This window comes from Urocampus carinirostris, chromosome 17, assembly GCF_059441175.1.
Source record: "Urocampus carinirostris isolate Australia breed hairy pipefish chromosome 17, RoL_Ucar_1.0, whole genome shotgun sequence".
NCBI lineage: Eukaryota > Metazoa > Chordata > Actinopteri > Syngnathiformes > Syngnathidae > Urocampus > Urocampus carinirostris.
In genome coordinates this window covers 5,208,858-5,234,519 of record NC_142365.1, presented here as the reverse complement: position 1 = coordinate 5,234,519, position 25,662 = coordinate 5,208,858, and the positions used below count along the sequence as shown (strand labels likewise).

The following is a 25,662-nucleotide window of genomic DNA, read 5'->3' as shown; positions in this document are numbered from 1 at the left end:
CATCCTTGTGTCTTTGAGAAGTTGACGGGCTGACAGATATTTCCACAGGAGAAGGATGCAAGCTTTTCTGTCACATCACTCCGGTTCCTCGTTTGCTCGTCACTTTATCCCGCCCAACCGGGCCAGGTAGAAGAGCCCGGTAGGTTGCCCTCCGCGACATGCTAGCTAGCCAAATACTTGTCAAATTGATCAATGGTGCAAGCGCTTGTTGTCGTTCCAGGACTGGAGATTTTATGGTGTGTGATTTGTAATGCATTCAGGATGATAGTAAATTTAGTATGAGGCGATAGGAAATTCTAGTAACATGATCATTTTTCAAGTCACAAGATGTCTCAAAGGACTACATAGGTTAAAATGACACAATCCCCTGATCTAAAACCAACATGAGGGCAAGGGAAAGCTCAAAAACCTCAAGTCAAATTAGCCATGTTTATTTGTATAGCCCTTGATCACAAGGAGTCTCGAAGGGCTTCACAGACCACAGATTATTGCAAACCACAGACTATTATGACACCATCCCCTGATCTAAAACCTAAATGAGGGCAAGGAAAAACTCAAAAACTTCAAGTCAAATCAGCCATGTTTATTTGTATAGCCCTTAATAACAAGGAGTCTTAAAGGGCTTCACAGACCACAAATTATTGCAAACCACAGACTATCATTACACCATCCCCTGATCTTAAACCTACACGAGGGCAAGGAAAAACTCAAAAACCTCAAGTCAAATCAGCCATGTTTATTTGTGATGCTCTTAATCACAAAGAGTCTCGAGGGGCTGCACAGACCACAAATTATTGCAAACCGCAGACTATCATTACACCATCCCCTGATCTTAAACCTACACGAGGGCAAGGAAAAACTCAAAAACCTCAAGTCAAATCAGCCATGTTTATTTGTGATGCTCTTAATCACAAAGAGTCTCGAGGGGCTGCACAGACCACAAATTATTGCAAACCGCAGACTATCATTACACCATCCCCTGATCTTAAACCTACACGAGGGCAAGGAAAAACTCAAAAACCTCAAGTCAAATTAGCCATGTTTATTTGTATAGCCCTTAATCACAAGGCGTCTCGAAGGGCTTCACAGACCACAAATTATTGCAAACCACAGACTATTATTACACCATCCCCTGATCTCAAACCAACATGAGAGCAAGGAAAAACTCAAAAACCTCAAGTCAAATCAGCCATGTTTATTTGTGACGCCCTTAATCACAAGGAGTCTCGAAGGGCTTCACAGACCACAAATTATTGCAAACCACAGACTATTATGACACCATCCCCTGATCTTAAATCAACATGAGGGCAAAGAAAACTAAAAACTTTAGCGTGAGGAAAAAAGAAACCTTGAGAAGGGTCTCACAAGTGGTAATCCCCCTTCCAGGATGACGAGGGTGCAATAGATAATTTTAGTCTATTTAGCTAAGGATTCATAATTTGATCTTTAATACGGTAATTATACTTTTTTTTTTTACTTATTTCTGTAATAAAATAGGAATACAATGAATTATTTTGCGGATTTATGTAAGAAATTATCATCGGCTGATTGTTTTTAACTTATTTCCCTTGTAAAATCAGAAAAATGAGAAACCAAGAAGACAATATTTAATGATAACGACAATATGAAAAATGTGCAATATTTCTATCATCCTCCTATTCGAAATAATTGTGTACAAATTTTAGTTTGTTGAGTGTACTTCGGAGTTAACAAAACAACTTTTTTTTCCCACTACTGAACACAGTATTATACATTTTGTGCAGATTTCAGTACAAAGTATATCTTAACTAATTGCATAATTGTTACCACATGAATGATTAATTTACTACAATGTTAGAATTGGAATTAGAATTGTCTTAATTATGTAGGGTTCTACATCTGTGTTAATGGTTTTCCCTGCTTCAAAGAGTTTTAACACCTTGTGAACCACTCAACCATTCGCCTGAGTAGAGAAGCTGCTGCGTTGTCGTGTTTATTTTTACCCGGTCTATTTAATTTCTTATGTTTTACCCTGTAAGTCAATTGTTTGTAGTAAAATAAGGAAGCTGTTGCAGTTCTGTTGAGAAGTAAACCAGGCGTTAACTGTGAAATATCTCTTCATGATTAAATATTAATGTTATTTGTCTCTCTGTGTGTTTTATTCAGAGGTGTAAGGCTATAGACCTAACAGTTTTCTCATTCCTTTCTTACTTCATCCTTCTTTTGCTTCCTTCCTTCTCTATTTCATCCTTATTTCCTTTCTTCCTTTGTTTCTTTGGTTCTTTCTTGTTCTTTTTGTTTCTTTTTTCATCTGCTTTTTTTCCTCTTCATTCCTTCTTTTTTTCTTTTTCTCTTTCTTCTTTCTGTATTTATAACTTCCCTTGATCTTTCTCACTTCCTTTCTTCCTTCTCTTTTCCTTCCTTCTTTCTTTCTTTCTTTCTCTGTTCCTTTAATCCTTCCTTTCTTTCTTTCTCTCTTCCTTTTGTCCTGTCTTTCTTTCTCTCTTCCTTTTGTCCTGTCGTTTCTCTCTCTTCCTTCAGTGCTGTCTTTCTTTAGTTCTCTCTTGCTCTTTTCCCCCTTTCTTCTTTCTGTATTCATCCCTTCCCCTGATCTTTCTTGTTTCCTGTCTTCTTTCTCTTTTTCTTCCTTCCTTATTTCATTCTCTCTTCTTTTCGTCCTGTCTTTTTTCCCTCTTCCTTTTTTTCTCTGGTTCTTTCTTGTTCTTTTTGTTTCTTTTTTCCTCTGCTTTTTTTTCCTCTTCATTCCCTCTTTTTTTTCTTTTTCTTTTCCTTCTTTCTGTATTTATAACTTCTCTTGATCTTTCTCACTTCCTTTCTTCCTTCTCTTTTCCTTACTTCTCTCTTTCTTTCTCTGTTCCTTTAATCCTTCCTTTCTTTCTTTCTTTCTTTCTTTTGTCCTGTCTTTTCTCTCTCTTCCTTCAATCCCGTCTTTCTTTAGTTCTCTCTCGCTCTTTTCCCCCTTTCTTCTTTCTGTATTCATCCCTTCCCTCGGTCTTTCTCGCTTCCTGCCTTCCTTCTCTTTCCTTCGTTCCTTCCTTCATTCTTTCTCTCTTCCTTTCGTCCTGTCTTTCTTTCTCTCTACCTTTTGTCCTGTCTTTTTTTCTCTCTTCCTTCAGTCCTGTCTTTCTTTAGTTATCTCTTGCTCCTTTCCCCCTTTTTTCTTTCTGTAATCATCCCTTCCCCTGATCTTTCTTGTTTCCTGTCTTCTTTCTCTTTTTCTTCCTTCCTTATTTCTTTCTCTCTTCTTTTTGTCCTGTCTTTTTTCTCTCTTCCTTTTTTTCTTTGGTTCTTGTTCTTTTTGTTTCTTTTTTCCTCTGCTTTTCTTCTCTTCATTCCTTCTTTTTTTCTTATTATCTTCCTTCTTTCTGTATCTATAACTTCCCTTGATCTTTCTCACTTCCTTTCTTCCTTCTCTTTTCCTTCCTTCTTTCTTTCTTTCTCTGTTCCTTTAATCCTTCCTTCTTTCTTTCTCTCTTCCTTTTGTCCTGTCTTTCTTTCTCTCTTCCTTCAGTCCTGTCTTTCTTTGGTTCTCTCTTGCTCTTTTCCCCCTTTCTTCTTTCTGTATTCATCCCTTCCCCTGATCTTTCTTGTTTCCTGTCTTCTTTCTCTTTTTCTTCCTTCCTTATCTCTTTCTCTCTTCTTTTCGTCCTGTCTTTTTTCTCTCTTCCATTTTTCCTTTGGTACTTTCTTGTTCTTTTTGTTTCTTTTTTCCTCTGCTTTTCTTCTCTTCATTCCTTCTTTTTTTCTTATTATCTTCCTTCTTTCTGTATTTATAACTTCCCTTGATCTTTCTCACTTCCTTTCTTCCTTCTCTTTTCCTTCCTTCTTTCTTTCTTTCTCTGTTCCTTTAATCCTTCCTTTCTTTCTTTCTTTCTTCCTTTTGTCCTATCTCTTCCCTGCTCTTTTCCCCCTTTCTTCTTTCTGTATTCATCCCTTCCCTTGATCTTTCTCGCTTCCTGTCTTCCTTCTCTTTTCCTTCCTTCCTTATTTCTTTCTCTCTTCCTTTCATCCTGTCTTTCTTTCTCTCTTCCTTTAGTCCTGTCTTTCTTTAGTTCTCTCTTGTTATTGTTCCCTCTTTCTTCTTTCAATCCTGCAGCTCTTTGAGACACCTTGCGATTAAGGGCTGTACGAATCAACTTGACTTGATTCCAAAAAATTGAAACTGCAATTAAAACAGGACCGACGGAGTCATTGGAGTGCTCCTCGCAGCATGAAAACCCAGGCTGCAGCGTGCAGCGCAGTCCTTGTTTTACAGTGCAAACACTTTGAGCCCCATAAACAGCTTTCCGAGCGCTGAATATTTGAACTATAGTGGAAGTGATCTACGGCTTTGAGGGGATTGTGATGTGTTATGACAGGAGCCCGTGTGAGGTCTTTGAGACCAAGGCGTTTTCTCCCCTCGTCTCTTTGTTGTTTTTTTTTTGTGTTTTTACAGTCTGCCGCTCTACTCGAGGGAGGAACGAGCAATGCAGCTCCGGGACTTTGTTAGACGTTTGCCCGTGGGCAGCAAAATGCCCTTCGCATGAGAACAATGACAAAGGAAAAACCCTGCGCTGTGATTTTTTTTTTTTACTCATCTTATATTTTTCAACATGAGTATGGATGTGAAGAGGGGACCGTATGAGAGTGTGATTGTGCCGACTGTGTTGTATGGTGCAGAGACTTGGAGCCTGAACGCAGATTTAAGAAGGAAGTTGAATGTTTTTGAGAGTGTTTGAGGACTATGTTTGGATTGACAAGGTTGAGAAATGAAATTGTGAGAGACAGAACTGGAGTAGTAGTGGAACTGAGCAAGCGTGTTGATAAGAAAGTACTCGGTGGGTTTGGACACATGGAGAGGATGGATGAGGAGCGAATGTTGAAGATCTACAGAGCAGAAGTCAATGGAAGGAGACCAAGAGGAAGGCTGTGATTGACGTGGATGGATGGTGTTATGAGTGCACTGCAGGAAAGAGGTCTTAATCTAGTGGAAGCTAGAGCTCTTGTTGGTGATAGAAAGGAGTGGAGAGGTGAAGTGAAAGGATAGTGGGATGGGCAGGGTACCTTGTATGATGCGGCAGGGGTAAACCAGTAAAAGCTGTCGGGCACTGCTGTTGAACAAAAGAGTGTGTTGTGTCACCCTGACCCAAGTGACATGGCCGCTTTCTGGTGTCCCATTTCATCTGGAGGGACGAAAGCATGACCAACTTGGGTGCCGAGGTGCCTAACTTGTTTTGGTGTTTGGGCAATTGGGTTGGCCATGGTCCAAATATTTTTGTGCGGGTTTTTTTTATGCTATTTATTTCCCTTTTATTTTCTTTGTTATTGTATGTGTGTGTCATGCTGTCGGTCACCCCTCTTGAGGGATATGACCAAGGTAGATGGATAGATGGATGGATGGATGGATGGATATTGTAGCTATAGATAGATGGATAGATACCGTAGCTATAGATAGATGGATGGATACCGAAGCTATAGATAGATGGATGGATACCGTAGCTATAGATAGATGGATGGATACCGTAGCTATAGATAGATGGATAGATACCGTAGCTATAGATAGATACCGTAGCTATAGATAGATGGATAGATAGATAACGTAGCTATAGATAGATGGATAGATAGATACCGTAGCTATAGATAGATGGATAGATAGATAGATACCGTAGCTATAGATAGATGGATAGATAGATAGATACCGTAGCTATAGATAGATGGATAGATAGATAGATACCGTAGCTATAGATAGATGGATAGATAGATAGATACCGTAGCTATAGATAGATAGATAGATAGATAGATACCGTAGCTATAGATATATGGATAGATAGATAGATACCGTAGCTATAGATATATGGATAGATAGATAGATACCGTAGCTATAGATAGATGGATAGATAGATAGATAGATAGATACCGTAGCTATAGATAGATGGATAGATAGATAGATACCGTAGCTATAGATAGATAGATAGATAGATACCGTAGCTATAGATAGATAGATGGATAGATACCGTAGCTATAGATAGATGGATAGATATTTTTAGGTCCGATGACAACAGCCCTATTTCAACTCTGTGCAGATAGTTCCTACACTCTGTGGTTTTCTTAATCACATTTTGATATTCAAGTCCGCTGGGAATTTGGAGTAGACCACATTTACCTCTTGTATCCGGAGACAACAGGCCCCAAAGATGAAACGCATTGAATATTACAGAGCCATAAGAAAAACTTAATAATTCATTAGAGCTACTGGTGTGGTTGTGTAATATTAATGACTCAACTGCTCCGTGACCACAAAGGAAAGGGCGTTAAATATATTATAAGTGAAACCAGTTCCTTGGTCCAATGACTGCCTGCCGTCCAAATCAATTCCCGCCTTTTCGTGCTTACAGATTGACTCATGAAATAGTCATTGTATCTCCCGTTGTACTATGTTCGAAATGAGATCAGAGATAGCTAGTGTATGTCCTTCTAAATTCATTATACAAGCTCAACTGCAACTATAGCACTACTTTAAAACTATAAGAGCAAAAAAATGTGAACTAATTTGCATACTTTGTAACGATATATGACCCATAATAATCGAACATGTGATGACAAAATCGTCAGGAGTTATTGATACAAAAAAGGGCCGATAAATGGTCGATTAAGTCGAGTCATGTTCATTTGTGACGCCCTTAATCACAATGAGTATCAAAGGGCTGCACAGACCACAGACTATTGCAAACCCCAGACTATTATGACACTATCCCCTGATCTAAAACCGACATGAGGGCAAGGGAAAACTCAAAAACCTCAATATTAGAAAAATGAAGAAACCTTGAGAAGGGACGGTCTCAAAAGGCTGCACAGACCACAGATTATTGCAAACCACAGACTATTATGACACCATCCCCTGATCTAAAACCAACGCGAGGGCTAGGAAAAACTCAAAAACCTCAATATTAGAAAAATGAAGAAACCTTGAGAAGGGACAGTCTCAAAAGGCTGCACAGACCACAGATGATTGCAAACCACAGACTATTATGACACCATCCCCTGATCTAAAACCTACATGAGGGCTAGGAAAAACTCAAAAACCTCAATATTAGAAAAATGAAGAAACCTTGAGAAGGGACGGTCTCAAAAGGCTGCACAGACCACAGACTATTGCAAACCACAGACTATTATGACACCATCCCCTGATCTAAAACCTACATGAGGGCAAGGAAAAACTCAAAAACCTCAATATTAGAAAAATGAAGACACCTTGAGAATGGACAGTCTCAAAAAGCTGCACAGACCACAGACTATTGCAAACCACAGACTATTATGACATCATCCCCTGATCTAAAACCGACATGAGGGCTAGGAAAAACTCAAAAACCTCAATATTAGAAAAATGAAGAAACCTTGAGAAGGGACAGTCTCAAAAGGCTGCACAGACCACAGATGATTGCAAACCACAGACTATTATGACACCATCCCCTGATCTAAAACCTACATGAGGGCTAGGAAAAACTCAAAAACCTCAATATTAGAAAAATGAAGAAACCTTGAGAAGGGACGGTCTCAAAAGGCTGCACAGACCACAGACTATTGCAAACCACAGACTATTATGACACCATCCCCTGATCTAAAACCTACATGAGGGCAAGGAAAAACTCAAAAACCTCAATATTAGAAAAATGAAGACACCTTGAGAATGGACAGTCTCAAAAAGCTGCACAGACCACAGACTATTGCAAACCACAGACTATTATGACATCATCCCCTGATCTAAAACCGACATGAGGGCAAGGAAAAACTCAAAAACCTCAAGTCAAGTCATGTTTATTTGTATATCCCTTAATCACAAAGAGTATCAAAGGGCTGCACAGACCACATACAATTGCAAACCACAGACTATTATGACACTATCCCCTGATCTAAAACCGACATGAGGGCAAGGAAAAACTCAAAAACCTCAACATGAGGAAAATGAAGAAACCTTGAGAAGAGACATCAAATGAGGCAATCTAATAAGGGTAATGGTTAAGGCAATTGTCCAAATAAACTGCACTTAATGAAATCTGGTTATTCGGGACATTACTCGCTAGCTGGTGAAGAAGGGGGTACTTCAGGGTGAGGACAGCAGAAGTAACCATCTATTAATAATTCATTAATTTTGGTAGCAAAATCAGATATCATAATGTTAATTTACGATTTTACGAGGAAAATAGGGAAATCTTGAGAAGGGACCCCTCATGAGGTAATCCCCCTTCCAGGATGACCAATAACAAATAATACCCAGATATTGTCAATGTGAGATATAGGTCATTCATAGATTATAGAATAGAAGTGTGTATTAATAGATTTAAACAGTTCCACTGAGGTTACAAATCTTTTCAAAGCATTCCACAGTACCAGGGCCCGAATGTAGAACGCTCTGGAACCTGCGGATGTCTTCTTGGCTCTTGGGATCACTAGTAGACCAGCGTTTTCAGAGCGAAGGCTCCGGACGGGAACATAGCGGGAAATTAAATCTGAAAGGTATGAGGGAGCAAGTCCATGCATGATTTTGTGTAATACCAACAGAACCTTAAATCCACAATATAATATTCAGGCCAACAATTCTTTTCAGAGTGGTGTTCAACATGATGACGTTGTAAATGGAGGCAAAACTAAAGACTTGTATATTACCAAGTATTATTATCTATATTACCATTGTTAGTACTTTTGGTACGCATTTTTTAAATACCCTACCAAAAACAAATCCATACTCCCTTAGTGAAAAAAAATCTATGAAGGTATACGCTCATCTTACCTATCATATTTCTCATTTTACATGATTTAATACTTGTTGATAAAAAAAATTGTTGATTCAGCAAAAGTCATTTAGCTTTTTACACGCTGAACTGATTTAAAGTCGAACGACTACACAAAACCCCCGAATATGCAATCAATAAAATATAAATTGAAACGTATTCGGCCACCAGTGCTATAAACGATTGATAAGGTACCAAAAATTAATTGTGAACAATTCTTTTTTAACCAATTTAGACATAGATCCTCTAAAAATCACATATAAATTTGAAGTATAATATCTCATCTCATCTCATCTGCTGCACCGCTTATCCTCAGTAGGGTCGCGGGGGTGCTGGAGCCCATCCCAGCAATCATCGGGCAGTGGGAAGGGGACACCCTGAACTGGTTGCCAGCCAATCGCAGGGCACACGGGGACAGACAACTCACTCGCTCAGTCACACCTAGGGACAATTTGGACCGGCCAATTCACCTGAAATGCATGTCTTTGGAATGAGGGAGGAAACCGGAGTGCCCGGAGGAAACCCATGCAAGCACGGGGAGAACATACAAACTCCGCACAATAAGGCCGGGAGCTGGATTTGAACCCACGCACGAGGTTCCCACGACCTCAGAACTGTGCCGCACACGCGCTAACCACTGCACTGCCGTGCTGCCTATGAAGTATAATATATAAAACAATAAATAAAAGATCAGCAGTCTTTAAGATTGGAAGATTGAATGTACTCTGCTTTCAATGAGTCCACATTTGACTCATTGTCCTGCTTTTTTATACACACAGCACATTCTTCCTGTTTTTGTTCTCCGTATTGAACTCCGATATTACCCAACACCAATAGAATCCTTACCGTGTCTGTAAAAAAGGGCGACGTATTGAAGCTGCATGCGCATTGTTGAGGCAGAATGGCAGAATTCATCTCATTTTATAGCAGCTCATTTATACAAAAGATCGTAGAGCATAGATAGGAACATCACAAATAAACACCTTGAATGTTCTAGCAACAAGATAGCGACTTTATGTTAAAATAAAGTAAAAACCTGTTCTTTTGATCAGTGCCAGATTTTTTCCTTTAATGGTACTGGAAAAATTGCAAATTTGGCCTTTAAAGTCTTTATAAGTGCTTTAATGTGGCCATGAAAATAGTGTACGAACCCCTTGACACCTGACAGTTACAATTAACATATATCATTTCATTGACGCTCTAAAATTGCTTAAACTAGCCACATAATAAAAGAAACAGAAGAAAACATCTACACCAACCTATGGAAGTGTAGAGGCCTTCATATAGCGCTTTTCAAGTCAATGACTCCCCAAAGCGCTTTACAATCTGCTCCACATTTCCCAATAGCGGCCTTGCAGCCATGTAAGGCGCTAACCTGCTTATTGGGGGTATTAGGGGTTCAGTGTCTTACCCAAGGACATTGGCCAGAAGCGCTGCCTATCCCATGCTAAGAACATTACCGGGGACCCCTCTCACCCCCATCATGGACTGTTCACTCTGCTAGCCTCTGGGAAGAGGTTCTGCAGTGTGCGGTGCAGGACCACCAGGCTCCGCAATAGTCTAGTCCCCCTGGCCATTAGACTGTTAAATGGTCAATCTAACATATAGTTAACTTAAATCTAAACGGCTGCTAATCTGACTTTTTGCACTACTGGCAGTTTTTTATAGCTTGCCACTCATTGCACATTGCTCTCTGCACTATTGTAATTACAGCGTTATTGTTACAGTGTTAATGTTACTGTGTACCTGACTTGTTAACCTGACTGCCCATTTTGCACATCTGGTTAGCTACTCTTCTTGCACTATCGGCACTATGGTAAAATACTATACGTAGCCAAAATACAATACAACTTTATTTATATCTGTACATTCAAGGAAACTGTGGGGGTCAGATGCATCGACATTTCGTTCTGTATACACGTGTACTAGAATGACAATAAAGTAGATCTGAATCTGAATCTGATTGACATGTAACACGGACGTGCCGAGATTCGAACTGGGATCCCTTGATCCCAAGACGAGCGCTCTACCTCCTGAGCTACTGCCGCCCAGTTTAGTAGTTTGATCTCATGTAGTCTAATTCCATTGCCCAACGCACTGATAAAACTTTTATTTTGTATTTATTCTCAATCCGTTTTAAATTAGCGAGACAATTACAGCAACAATTGTATAGGATACAGTGAAGAAAGCTTGCAAACGAACACTTAGCTGAGACAATGTCATCTTCAAACCACTTTAAGATTTCCTTCTCCATGTCTAGGTCCTGTCCAAGACGTTTTATTTGTTCTCCAGTCGCGGTATATTGCAAAACTTATTTTACAAATAAGAAGGCCAGAATTCAGCATACCTTTTCCAGAAATTCCGTGCTTATGATTGTCCCGGAACCCATCTGCAGACTAGGTTTCTCAGGGTTCTACCTGGTGCCCGCCAGCACTAGTTGTAGACCTTTGGTGTTGCAAAGAGTATACATAATAATATCAATCATAAATCATAATCATAAATAGGTTGATTTTGATGTGAGTTAGTTTAAGTGGGCAGAAGATTGACACCTGGAAGTGTCACGGTTGCCATAGCGCCCTATTGGCCCCGCCCGTGTGGCGCCAGATGTTGCTCATTGACAGATTGGCTTTCCGTCTTTTTAAGCTCAGTGCTCTCAGTTTTCCTATGTCAGTCCGTCAACGAACCTCTGCCCCGCAAGACGTGGGTTCTGCCTCGGTCCTGTTTTCCTGTTGGTATTTCCTGTCCGGTATTGTTCCCTGTTAAATATCGGTTTCCTGTTTCGTTCCCGTCTATTTTTGTCCTGTTTATTATTCTCACATCTAGTTTGTCCTGTTCAATTTCGATATTCAGTTTTATTATCATGCCAGTCTGTCCGGTTTCGACCCCATCTGTCTGATGTCTGCCCGGGCAATTGGAATCGATCTCGTTGGTTTCTGGCTTCCTGTTTTTCCATGCCAGACCGCTGCCTAATGTGCATGACTCCCCATTTCCCGTAAACCAAAAGGCTTGTGTGAGAACGTTACGTGTTTGGGTCCTGATCCTGTTCCGGTTCATGACAGAAAGCCCCATTCGGGCTGATCTGGATATACAGCAAACGTCACAGTTCAACATCGGCAGCCTCGTCCTTCAGCCAGGCCGAGCAAACGAACCTTCTCCGCATTTTCCATTTTCTTTCGCGCTATCTCCCGCCGTCTTTTCCCTCGCTCCTCGCCACCGCTCGTCTTTTCTCCCACCCGTCTCCTGCTTAGAGGACAATCGGCCATAGGCAAAGCCCCCGACAAAGGCGCGTGTAGAACACCATCTCCTCAGCATTTAGAGGAGCAGAATACCTCCGATTGTGTTGGAAATTGAACTCCGCAAAGCCGCTCTTGCCTCAGCAGCCGTTCATTGTGGAAGACTTCAATGCCTTCAGTGACCATCCAGGGGTTGATGCCAGAGGGCAGCCATTGTTGCCTATTTTACCGCAGTAGCCTCATTGCTCCTCCTCTATTCCGCCTTCTTTCTTCTCCTGAAACTCATTTTGTGGCCAGACAAAGTCAAGAGACTACATTCACACATTCTTTCCAGGATGTTTTAGCTTATTTTTGTGTGCTTTTTTTTCTAAATAGCTGATTCAGAGTATACGTGCCAATCAACCATTGTTATTTCAGCTCTTGACACACATAAAACTATCACTCCCAAACCATTTGCTAGCTTAAAAATCTGGCTTTCACTCAAACTAAGAGCGTCGGAACAAAAGTTCAATAAAAAACATTGCTATGACATCAGCAGCAATTCCCCAAAAACGAGGCGAAGAGCAATGTTCCCTCTAATATTCTACCGGTGAGCAACGCTTGAAGCAACAGTGAGCAACAGCAATCCCAAGTGTGGCAACTAAGTCATTATCAAACATGTCCAAAACTTGAGTTTCCGGCAATGCAAAATTATTTTTAACTTTTGAATGAATTGACTCATGTATTATTGCAAAGGTTGTATGGCCTAAACACATCATTTGTTTTTACAACAATTCTTTCACAATCACAGGGCACACAGGGACAGACAACTCACTCGCTCATTCACACCTAGGGACAATTTGGACCGGCCAATTCACCTGAAATGCATGTTTTTGAAATGTGGGAGGAAACCGGAGTGCCCGGAGGAAACCCACGCAAGCACGGGGAGAACATACAAACTCCGCACAGGAAGTCTGGAGCTGGATTTGAACCCACGCAGGAGGTTCCCATGACATGAACTGTGCCACACATGCGCTAACCACTGCGCCGCCGTGCTGCCCGTCCTTTAAGTCATTTTGTGCATAATTTTACATCATATTTGGTCATGTTGGGATTAAAGAATGGGCAGCACGGCGGCGCAGTGGTTAGCGCTTGTGCGGCACAGTTCATGTCATGGGAACCTGTCGTGGGTTCAAATCCAGCTCCAGACTTCCTGTGCGGAGTTTGTATGTTCTCCCCGTGCTTGCGTGGGTTTCCTCCGGGCACTCCGGTTTCCTCCCACATTCCAAAAACATGCATTTCAGGTGAATTGGCCGGTCTAAATTGTCCCTAGGTGTGAATGAGCGAATGAGTTGTCTGTCCCTGTGTGCCCTGCGATTGGCTGGCAACCAGTTCAGGGTGTCCCCTGCCCACTGCCCGGAGATGGCTGGGATGGGCTCCAGCCCCCCCGCGACCCTAACAAGGATAAGCGGTACGGCTAATGAGATGAGATGAGATGAGATTAAAGAAGCAAAACAACCCGAAGAGCCGTTTGGGAACCGAAAGAGCCGGTTCTCTTTAGTGAGCCGAGCCGAAGAAGCCGGTTCTCGGAAAACTCTACCGACTTTACTCAACTTCGTTGTACTTCGACCTTGATTTCAAAATATCGCATTTAGAACGCAGCTTCAGGGGAACCCGTGTATTTTTACCTTCATGCAGTGTTACTTTGACTTAATTCGCTTCTTAATTAGCAATTTCGAGCCCTGATTTTTGTGAGCTGGCTAGATTTTCTTGTGCGCTGAGAATGTGCGGGCAGTGCGCGATTGCACACGCGCGCAGCTTAGAGGGAACATTGCTCCCAAACCATTTGCTAGCTTAAAAACCTGTCTTTCACTCAAAGTGCGTCGGAACAATAGTTCAATAAAAAATATTGCAATGACATCAGCAGTAAATCCCAAAAAAGAGGCGAAGAGTAACATCACTGAAAGCCCTGGGACCCATTGTCAATAAATACATTAGAAACAAAAACAGTATTGTTATCACAAATGCTGATAAGTCTACTCTGCTTCTTTCTGTTTTCAATATTTGGAACGTGGATTGTTTAGCATGCCAGTTCATTTGTTATTTGGATTATTATTCCTAACTGTCTTTTGTACTTTTTACTATCATGGCTCTCGAACGCACCAGGGTGTCCCCTTAGGACAGGGGTGTCAAACTCATTTGAACTCGGGGGCCACACGATAGAACAAACATTCTGTCGGGGGCCGGACTTGAAGATTAAAGAGAAAGAAAAAGAGAGGTAAAGAAATAAAGAAAGAGGGAGGGAAAAGGAGAGAGGGCGGGACAAAGAGAGAGAGGGAGAGAGTGTGAGAAACATAAGAGATAAAAAGAGAAGTCGTGAGAGAGGGGGAAAGAAAGGGAGAGGAAGAAGGAAATCCAAAGAGAAATAGAGAGACAGAAGGAGAGAAAAGAGAAAAAGCGCAAAGGGTATGAGGAGAGAAAGAGAAAAGAGACAAAAGGAAAAAAGGGAGAGAGAGAGAGAGACAAAGGGACAAAGATGAGAGACAAAGGGACAAAGATGAGAGAGACAAAGATGAGAAAGGGAGGGAGAGAGACAAAGATGAGAGTGAGAGAGAGAGACAAAGATGAGAGAGAGACAAAGATGAGAGAGACAAAGATGAGAGAGAGAGAGAGACGAAGATGAGAGAGAGAGAGAGAGAAAGATGAGAGAGAGAGAGAGAGAGAGAGAGAGAGAGAGAGAGAGAGAGAGAGAGAGAGAGAATAAATTCAAGTACAGTGTCTTTGTTCGAGGCACCTGGCTTTGGCAACATCAAGTTGACATATTTCAACCTGCAGCTTGTTTTTCTCTTGCGCTTCTCTGAGTGTTGTCTCGCGGGCCGGATCCAATCCCTTAGCGGGCCTAATCCGGCCCGCGGGCCGCCTCTTTGACACCTGTGCCTTAGGACATCTGTAGTGCCCTATTTCTTTAATAAACTCACCAGTGCTGGGTCAATGTGATTTTCTTGTAAAATATTTATTTTTGGTTTGAGTCTTTTTAACCCTACTTTCAATAATTAACCTGGTAATAGCATAGTAACAATATAGCTATAACATGATAGGTTGTTATTTTCAAAATGGGGATCAAACTGGATGCCCTTTGCGCTGTTTCGTAATAAGAAGTAACTCCCAGCTTGAGAGAGGTTGGAGACCCCTGGTTTACATCATTATAAGGATTGGCAAATGATGGTGGTGTTCCTTTTTTAATCTAGGAGATTTCATAACAATAGAAGGCTCACAAGGTCAAGTCAAGTTAAGTTTATTTGTGACGCCGTTAATCACAAGGAGTCTCAAAGGGCTGCACAGACCACAGATTACTGCAAATTGCAGACTAGTATGACACCATCCCCTGATCTAAAACCTACATGAGGGCAAAGAAAAACTCAAAAACCTCAAGTCAAATCAGCCATGTTTATTTGTATAGCCCTTAATAACAAGGAGTCTCGAAGGGCTTCACAGACCACAAGTTATTGCAAACCACAGACTATTATGACACCATCCCCTGATCTTAAACCAACATGAGGGCAAGGAAAAACTCAAAAACCTCAAGTCAAATCAGCCATGTTTATTTGTATAGCCCTTTATCACAAGGAGTCTCGAAGGGCTGCACAGACCACAGATTATTGCAAACCACAGACTATTATAAACTCAAAAAACCTCAATATAAGGAAAATGCAGAAACCTTGAGAAGGGAAAGTCTCAAAGGGCTGCACAGACCACAGATAATTGCAAACCAAAATCCATTATGACACCATCCCCTGATCTAAAACCTACATGAGGGCAAGGAAAAACTCACAAACCTCAACATGAGGAAAATTCAGAAACCTTGAGAGTGACCGCACATGAGGTCACCCCCTTCCAGGATAACCAGGCTGCAATTACTGTTGCAATAACAAATATTACAGATATTGTAAATATGAAATATAGGTCATTCATAAGCTTTATAATAGAAGTGTGTTTTAAGCCTATACTTAAACAGTTCCACAGGGGTTGCAGATTAAATCTCAGGGGGCAGAGCATTCCACAACAACAGAGCCCGAATAGAGAACGCTCTCGAACCTGCGGATTTCTTCTTGGCTCTTGGGATCACTAGTAGAACAGCATTTTCAGAGCGAAGGCTCCGGACCGGAACATAGGGGGAAGTTCAACCTGCAAGATATGAGGGAGCAAGTACATGCCTGCTTTTGTGTAATATATCAAAATCACATCTTAAGCTAACAGGAGGCAAATGCAGGTTAGCTAAAATCGGGGTCATGTGATCAAACTTTCATGTCTTAGTTAAAAACCTCACTGCAGCATTTAGTACCAGCTGCAGGCTCTTGATTTTGGACTTTGGGAGACTGGAGAGTAGTAGGAGGTCCTTTAGAACAGATTTAGAATTTGTCATTTCCCGTTTTTTTTTGTACAAAACTCTTTGTATGTTAAGTAAATAATTGATGTATTCTCTCCTTGTTTTGAGGGTTTACTAAACTATATACTCATCAGATTATCAGGCAAGATTATTAAATCTACCAAAAATACAAAATGCATCCCAAACTTTTCCAACTTGATGCGCTTACTTCAAAGGTGCAAGCTCATATCATAAATATGTTGCCTCTGTTTATTTTCATACATTCTCCCTCTTTTTTTATTTAATTACAGGAATGATGAAACCCATGTGTAAGTCTGTTAAGTATTGCTCAGCATAAGTTAGCACCCATTAGCATAGCTTTAATTTTGTGACTGATTGTAAGCCGAATTCCTTTCTTGCTGTGAATGATGCAAGTGCCAGTAACGTGAGACTGATTCCGGGACCAGGATACATATTTGTATCGGTGTTTTGCAGAAATATTCCTGGAGGAAATAAAGATGCACGGTATTGTGTGATGACTACCGTATTTTCCGCACTATAAGGCGCACCGGGTTATAGGGCAACCCCCAAAAAATAGTTTTTAGTCCTATATTTTCCCTACATAAGGCGCACCGGATTATAAGGCGCTACAATAGGAACGTGGACAAAACAGTCAAATAGTTGAGTCAAACTTATTACCCCCTTAACATTCCCAAAGCTTGCAAAGAAACACATACGTGTCTCAGACGTGTACGGAAACAGAGTCTGTACGATGTCACTAATCACTCAAATGCATCGTTCCAAATATCATTCGGAAGGTTAAAGTCTTGGGATTCAAGAAATGCCAACCATTTCTTAGTTTCCATTTTATTTTTTGCTGGCAACTGTGTGGCCAGCAAAGTAAGGATTTTATTGTGCAGGGAAACGGGGTTCTTTACTGTGCATATGACAAAAACACTTTGAATTGAATTTAGTTTAAAAATAGACTCAACACAGAAACATCAAGATCGTTCTAAAACAAGATACTGGGAAAATATAAAGCCGCATAGCTCACCTAAGTTTTCTTGCAGCCATCACGTTCAATAATGATACGTAACCATGGTCTTCTTACAACCGCGAGTGTAGTAAATCCAGGAGAGTAAAATATTTACAAATACAGAATAGTAAAAAATGTTTTCCCTATGCCGTAGTGCAACCCAACGTGTGATTCACGTTCATCTTTTTCGGTCAATTGCAGGCTTTGTTTCGCCCCTTTTAGCCTATGCGAGCCTGTAAATGATCAAAAGGATCCGCCCCCTTTACCTCCGAATAACTTTAGCCAATATTGACTGATTCAGATGATGATTGACACATTGGTTGGGAAATGAAACGCCGGTATATAAATCCCAGCATACACGGGGGAAAATCTAGTCGGCGGCTGCTTGCCTTAGTTGCAAGACTTTGCGACTTAATATTGATCCATATATAAGGCGCACTGTATTATAAGGCGCAAGGTCAGCTTTTGAAAAAAATAAAGGCTTTTAGGTGCGCCTTATAGTGCGGAAAATACGGTACCTTAATTTTCGCGTTGCCTCTTTTTCCCTCCCGCTGGTCGAACGTGGTGTTTTTCCACCTGGCAGAGGAACAGAAGAGCGCATGGTGCGTGTGTGTAATCTCTTTACCTGAATTGGCAGAAAAGCTTGCAAGTGAAGCTCGCGGTGTGAAGTTGGCAGGGAGAAGTCAATGTCACACCGCGCCAGTTGCTTTTCAAACAGTCCAGAACTGTTTGATGGTGCGGATTTAATGCTCGGGATGCTACATGTTATGGTGACTGATAAACTTTCAGCCTGCTTGTTAGGTTTTTGGTTTTATCGTTTCTTTTCAGACTACGAATGCAATTGTCCTTTGGCTTGTTATGCACAAATACAGTGTTTATTTTACCTGTGAAAAGTGATGGGTCCCAGGGACTCGCATGCTCAAAAATCTATGGGTCCCAACCAGTGTTCCCTCTAAGCTGCGCGCGTGTGCAATTGCGCACTGCTCGCACATGCTCGGCGCACAAGAAAATCTAGCCAGCGCATAAAAATCAGGGCTCAAAATTACTATTTAAGAAGCGACTTAAGTCAAAGTTACAGTGCATGAAAGAAAAAATACACGGGTTCCCCTGACGTTGTGTCCTAAATGCGGTATTTTGAAGTCAATGTCGAACGAAGTTGAAAAGTAAAGTCAGTAGAGTTTGTCGAGAACCGGCTTCTTCGGCTCGGCTCACTAAAAGGAACCGGCTCTTTCGGGTCCTAAACGACTCTTCAGGTTGTTTTTGCTTCTTTAATCCCAACATGACCAATTATTATGTAAAAATATGCAAAAAATGACTTAAAGGAATTGTCACGAGGCGGAGTGGAGTGGAAGGAGTGATCGGACCAGAACGGAGGCAGGAGGCAGGAAGGGAGAACTCAATTGCGTGACGATCCATAAGTTTTATATAACAAAATAAAAGTTGTCCAAAAGTCAGGGACAAGACAAACAAAAACATTCTTACAATCAGAACAGAACGGTACAGAGTTCCTCCGGCACGAACTCAACAGGACAGGGCATAACAGACGGAAAATGTTTTAAAAAACTAAAACAGGACAAGGCATAGCAGACCGGGGAATGTGTATATAATGAGACAGCGCCCGCCAAACCCACAACCCAGCCTTAAGTAGCAGACCAGCAATCAGCTGATCTGCTTCAGCTTGAGTTCGGGGGCGCGGCAGACTGGTTGCCATGGCGACCGTGACAGGAATGGGGGAATAGAACACAAAAGAAAAAAATACCAAAATGAAAAAGTAGTGAAAAGCTGAGAAAAAAAGAAACAAAAGGAAGAGAAAAAAAGAAGGAAAAATTTAGAAAAAAAGCCAGAAAAAAAGAAAAGAAAGAAATGTAGGAAAAAAGTAAATAGAGAACAAAAAGAAAAAAGTAACAGCTCAGAAAAAATAAACACAATGAGATTTTTTTTAAGGAATTCTTAAAAAAGGAGAAAAAAACACAGAAAAAAGAAGAAAAAGTTTGTGTAGCATTCAAATAATTTCCAATGATATCAAGTGAATCTTGTTGCCAACATTGTACTTCCACTAAAAAATGTGATTAAGTACAGTACTGTATCTCTCAACCGACTATATAAGCCCCCCAAAATGTTAATATTATGCGACAAAATATATCAGGAAATAAAAAGAAATGGATATCTTGTGAAAGAATTGTAAGAACAAACGACGTTTGCAATAGTAAATGAGTCAATTCATTCAAAAGACAAAAATAATTTTGCATTGCCGGAAACTCAGCAAAATGTAACTTGATGTCAAGTTTTGGACATGTTTGATAATGAATTATCTTGCCACACTCGGGATTGCTGTTGCTCACTGTTGTTTCAAGTGTTGCTCACCGACTTTGTGTGAACGCTCAGACCCGTAAGGAAAATTACAGGGAACATTGGTCCCAACAGAGATCTACGGGTCCCCAAAATGTATTGTTATCGAGGTGAAAATTCTAAATCGGCGACAAATATATAATATAAATCTACATATTAATTCAGTCGTAGACACGTGCGGATGCGGTGTCCGTACGATGTCACCAAACAAACATTCCTTAGTTTCCATTTTATTTTTTGCTGGCAACTGTGTGGACAGCAAAGTAAGAATTTTATTGTGCAGGGAAACGGGGTTCTTTACTGTGCATATGACAATAAACACTTTGAATTGAATTGAGTTTAAAAATAGACTCATCACAGAAACATCAAGATCGTTCTAAAACAAGATACCGGGAAAATATAAAGTTAACCTAAGTTTTCTTGCAGCCATCACGTTCAATAATGATACGTAACCATGGTCATCTTACAACCGTGAGTGTAGTAAATCCAGTAAAATATTTACAAATACAGAATAGTAAAAAAATGTTTTCTCTATGCCGTAGTGCAACCCAACGTGTGATTCACATTCATCTTTTTCGGCCAATTGCAGGCTTTGCTTCGCCCCTTTAGCCTATGCGAGCCTGTAAACGATAAAAATGATCCGTCCCCTTAACCTCCGAATAACTTTAGCTAATAGTGACTGATTCAAATGATGATTGACACATTGGTTAGGAAATGAAACGCCGGTATATAAATCCCAGCATACACCAAGGACTACTTCACCTTTGGGGGAAAATCGAGTCGGCGGCTGCTTGCCTTAGTTGTAAGACTTTGTGACTTAATATTGATCCATATATAAGGCGTACTGTATTATAAGGCGCATGGTCAGCTTTTTTAAAAAGAAAAAAGGCTTTTAGGTTCGCCTTATAGTGCGGAAAATACGGTAGCTAAGATGATGTAACACTATTTGTTTTAGGATTGCAATCAGCCCAGAGACCTTTATTATCTTGTATCATCATATTGCCCACCGCTACTTCATTATCTCTCATCTCTTTCGCATCCTACTCTGATTACACAATAGCCTTCGCAGTTTGAGTCCAGCAACCCAGGAATGGGGCTGCGCCTTCACAGGTCAGCGGCGTTTTCTCCGAAAATCCTCAGCGTTTGACGTCACCACAATGCCTCATCAGCCACCGGTGTTAGGGATTGAACACGGCCGACTGAGCAGAGGATGTCTGGCTGCAAAGTGATTGCTGGCTCATTGACTGCGTAGGAGCGGAGCGGGGACGGGGGAACACGTGCTGTTTCGAAAGAAACGGGAAGCGGGGAGAAGAAAATGGAATGGAGGGAGAGTGAGAACAAGGAGAAGTATAATGATGTCATGGTGAGGGGAAGAGGAGGAGAGTCAAGAAAAAGGCAAGTGCCTCGATGGGGAGCCTCCCCCCGCTAACTCCTCCGGCCGCCATTGGCTTCAAAAGAGCGCCGGGCGACCTCGCTCGCCGCTTCTTGCAATTAGAGATCACTCCGGCGGATGCCTCCTGGTCGGTCTGCGAATCCTTCGAAAAATACCCCCTGATTACTGCTGCAGGACACGGGCTGTTTACCAAATGGATCATACCATGCTCAGAAGAGGTTTGATAATGTCAGCTTTTTGTTCAGGCAGGAGACAGGGACGACTCTTTCCAGTTTCGAGGGTGTCGCGACTTAAAAAAGTTAACCGGTTTTCATTCGAGCGACACGATCTTCTCGCAAGCACGTCCACAAGGTCCACTCTGATTGTGAACATCATTCCCTGGATATCCTTTTCTAAACAAACCCGGTCCCTGTTGGCTCCACCGGCCTTGTCGTGTTTGTAGATCGGCGCTGCTCTTTGCCCCGAATACTGAACAAATCCACTGATTTAGTGGGAACACTCAGCAAAGGGATTAGCACAATCGTCGTGGACTGTGTAGAATTCTGTGCCTAGTTTTTAGAGTTGGAGATAGCGCTTTCAGTGCTACCAAATACTATGAATTTTCTGGACTTTATAGCACATTACAGAATACACATTTTATTTTTAACTCTGCCCCCCCCCCATTTCAGGTGGATTGGCCGGTCCAAATTGTCCCTAGGTGTGAGTGAGCGAGCGAGTTGTCTGTCCCTGTGTGCCCTGCGATTGGCTGGCAACCAGTTCAGGTTGTCCCCTGCCCACTGCCCAATGGTTGCTGGGATGTGCTCCAGCACCCCCGCGACCCTACTGAGGATAAGCGATGCAGCTAATGAGATGAGGGGAAGAAGAGAGTGGGAAATGACGATTAAAAGGACAATGTCGTACAAACTAATGCCGGCTACCGTTAATTACAGGGGAAGAAGAGATGCAATGGCAAATTCAAGCCACCAGACAGCATTGCCAGTGTCATTTTTAAGCAGAGTTGTGAAGAAACATGGCAACAATTTTATTACAGCTTCAAACAAGATTCAAAATCTGAAAATTTGCTTCATCCATTTAGAATCTTGCGTTTTAAATGTCCTCCTTTTATTCCATTTATAAAATTATATTGTAGGGCAATATGATCACATTGAAATGTACAGTATTTGTTTTTCGTGTTAAATTCTTGGCTGGGTTCGCCGCGGGCCTTAAATGATTGACGCAGCTTTCATATCAAGGCGAAACCGTGATCGCTGCACCGTCCCTCACCAGCTCACTCGGTCAATGCGCAAATTACTCACCTTCACACCCAACATTAGCATGGAGTGTGAATGTCACGTTATAAGATTTACTTCGACCTGGTGGGAGCCGCCGTCACGGTTAGATCACGGCAACACGTGAAATGATGTGTTCAGCCACTCTTTAATATCTGCTGGAGATGCGCGGCTTCCGGCCCTCGACCTCGTTTCGTGTCCACGTTCTGGACAGTTCGACTTGTCATGCTTTAATAACTCTTGGGCCGAAATGACTCTTGCCACTTACGGTGGTTATCTACGTCCATCCATCCATTATCTGCACCGTTTATCCTCAGTAGGGTCACGGGAGTGCTGGAGCCCATCCCAGCTGTCTTCGGGCAGTGGGCAGGGGACACCTTGAACTGGTTGCCAGCCAATCGCAGGGCACACAGGGAAAGTTCGCTCATTCACACCTAGGGACAATTTGGATTGGGCAATTAACCTGACATGCATGTTATTGGAATGTGGGAGGAAACCGGATTGCCCGGAAGAAACCCACGCAAGCACAGGGAGAGAGACAGTGAGAGAAACAGTAAAATAAATACAGGTACAGTGACTTTGTTCAAGGCACCTGGCTTTGGAAACATCAAGTTGTTAAGTTGGCCGTTTTGGATATGTGCATTTCTCAGAATTCAATGCAATGAAAAGAACTTGTTTTTATATTCCTAAATATAATAACAATCTTTCTCACACGCACACACACATAAAGTCACGTTTCAAACATCAGTCTAATTACATCTTTTATACGTTTATGAAATGAAATGAAATGAAATGAACTGCATTTACATAGCGCTTTTCAAGTCAATGACTTCCCAAAGCGCTTTACAATGTGCTCCACATTTCCCAATAGCGGCCTTGCAGCCATGTAAGGCGCTAACCTGCTTATTGGGGGTATTAGGGGTTCAGTGTCTTACCCAAGGACACTTCGACATGTAACACGGAGGAGCCGGGATTCGAACTGCGATCTCCTGATCCCAAAACGAGCGCTCTACCTTGCGAGCTACTGCCGCCAATCTTATATTCTTTTATTTTGAAGTTTCGCTTTTGTGTGTTCCTTTTCCTGTTTGTGTCAATAAAACCACACCTCACCGGAAGTCCCCAGTTCTGTCGGAGACACGTTTTTGGCAACATGCCATCCCGACAAGGGCTGGCTCATCCTCGAGGGAGATTTTAAAACTTAATATCTGTTTTTACTTGGGTAATACTGCCACAAAAGAGTTTATATAATGTTAAACTTTAACACAAGTTGACATATTTCAGCCTCCAGCTTGTTTTTCTCTTGCGCTTCTCTGAGTGTTGTCTCGCGTTTGACACCTGTGCTCTACTGCGTATTGCATATTTGCTTTCTTGAAAACAACTCATCTCATCTCATCTCATCAGCTGCACCGCTTATCCTCAATAGGGTCGCGAGGGTGCTGGAGCCCATCCCAGCAATCATCGGGCAGTGGGCAAGGGACACCCTGAACTGGTTGCCAGCCAATCGCAGGGCACACTGGGACAGACAACTCACTCGCTCATTCACACCTAGGGACAATTTGGACCGGCCAATCCACCTGAAATGCATGTCTTTGGAATGTGGGAGGAAACCGGAGTGCCCGGAGGAAACCCACGCAAGCACGGGGAGAACATGCAAACTCCACACGGGAGGTTCGATCTCATGACCTCAGGAACGTGTTCTTTTGTTAGTCCCAATACTGCGTATTGCATTTTTGCTTTATTGAAAACAACTCAACCCAAGGAAATATTTCCTTTAAGACCCCCCCCAAAAAATAAAATTGAGTTGAATTGTTAGCATTAACTCTAAATTGGTAGTCGTCAAGCTGTATCCATGTACATGCGTGTCTGCTGGGCCTCATGGTCCGGTCCGGAATGAGATTTGTCTATGACCACTGCCCAGGGAAGGAGGATAGAAGCAGGAGATTGTGCAAGAAAGCCTGGGGTTTTAATCTCTTCCCCATGTTTATCTCACCAGCAGGAGACAAACCGTGTGCCATTAAAAACATCAGCTGCTCCCACTGCTCGGCCACGCAGCTGCACCCCGGAAGACGTTTGAAGGACAAAATGAAAAGGGACCCAAGAATAGAACTGGGGAAAGGCGCATTTGGGTATTGATGTTATGCGTGTGGAGGAAAGCCATAGTGATTGGAATTTCCTCATATTTGCATGATCAAAAGTACCGTATTTTCCGCACTATAAGGCGCACCTAAAAGCCTTTATTTTTTTCAAAAGCTGACCGTGGGCCTTATAATACAGTGCGCCTTATATATGGTTCAATATTAAGTCGCAAAGTCTAAAGCAAGCAGCCGCTGACTAGATTTTCCCCCGAAGGCGAAGTCGTCCGCGGTGCATGCTGGGATTTATATTCCGGCGTTTCATTTCCCAACCAATGTGTCAATTTGAATCAGTCACACATTGGCTAAAGTTATTCGGAGGTAAAGGGGGCGGATCCTTTTTATCATTTACAGGCTCGCATAAGCTAAAGGGGTGAAACAAAACCTGCAATTGGCCCGAAAAAGATGAATGTGAATCACACGTTGGGTTGCACTACGGCTTAGAAAAAAACATTTTTACTATTCTGTATTTGTAAATATTTTACTCTCCTGGATTTACTACACTCACGGTTTTAAGAAGACCATGGTTGCGTATCATTATTGAACGTGATGGCTGCAGGAGAACTTAGGTGAGCTATGCGGCTTTATATTTTCCCGGTATCTTGTTTTAGAACGATCTTGATGTTTCTGTGATGAATCTATTTTTAAACTAAATTCAAATCAAAGTGTTTATTGTCATATGCACAGTAAAGAACCCCGTTTCCCTGCACAATAAAATTCTTACTTTGCTGTCCACACAGTTGCCAGCAAAAAATTAAATGGAAACTAAGAAATGTTTGTTTAGTGACATCATACGGACACCGCATCCGCACGTGTCTACGACAAGTATTTGCTTCTTTGCAAGCTTTCGGAATATTAAGGGGCTAATAAGTTTGACTGAACTATCTGACTGTTTTGTCGACGTTCCCATTGTAGCACCTTATAATCCGGTGCGCCTTATGTATGGAAAATATCGGACAAAAGACTATTTTTGGGGGGTGCGCCCTATAACCAGGTGCACCTGATAGTGCGGAAAATACGGTAAACATTTTTTCGACCTGAGCTGCCGAGCCCGACTCGATTTCCCTAGGAAATGATAACGGCGTCTTGAAATTGTCATCGTAGCAAAAGTCAGCCGGCCTTTTCACCTTGGAACACC

The 25,662-nt window shown here is 41.8% G+C and overlaps 1 protein-coding gene across 4 annotated transcripts in view; it reads left to right on the top strand.

The window, feature by feature from the left end:
- Positions 1 to 25,662, top strand: part of msi2b (musashi RNA-binding protein 2b) — a 576,812-nt gene that overhangs the window by 306,198 nt on the left and 244,952 nt on the right. The gene's annotated exons all lie outside the window — the stretch shown is intronic.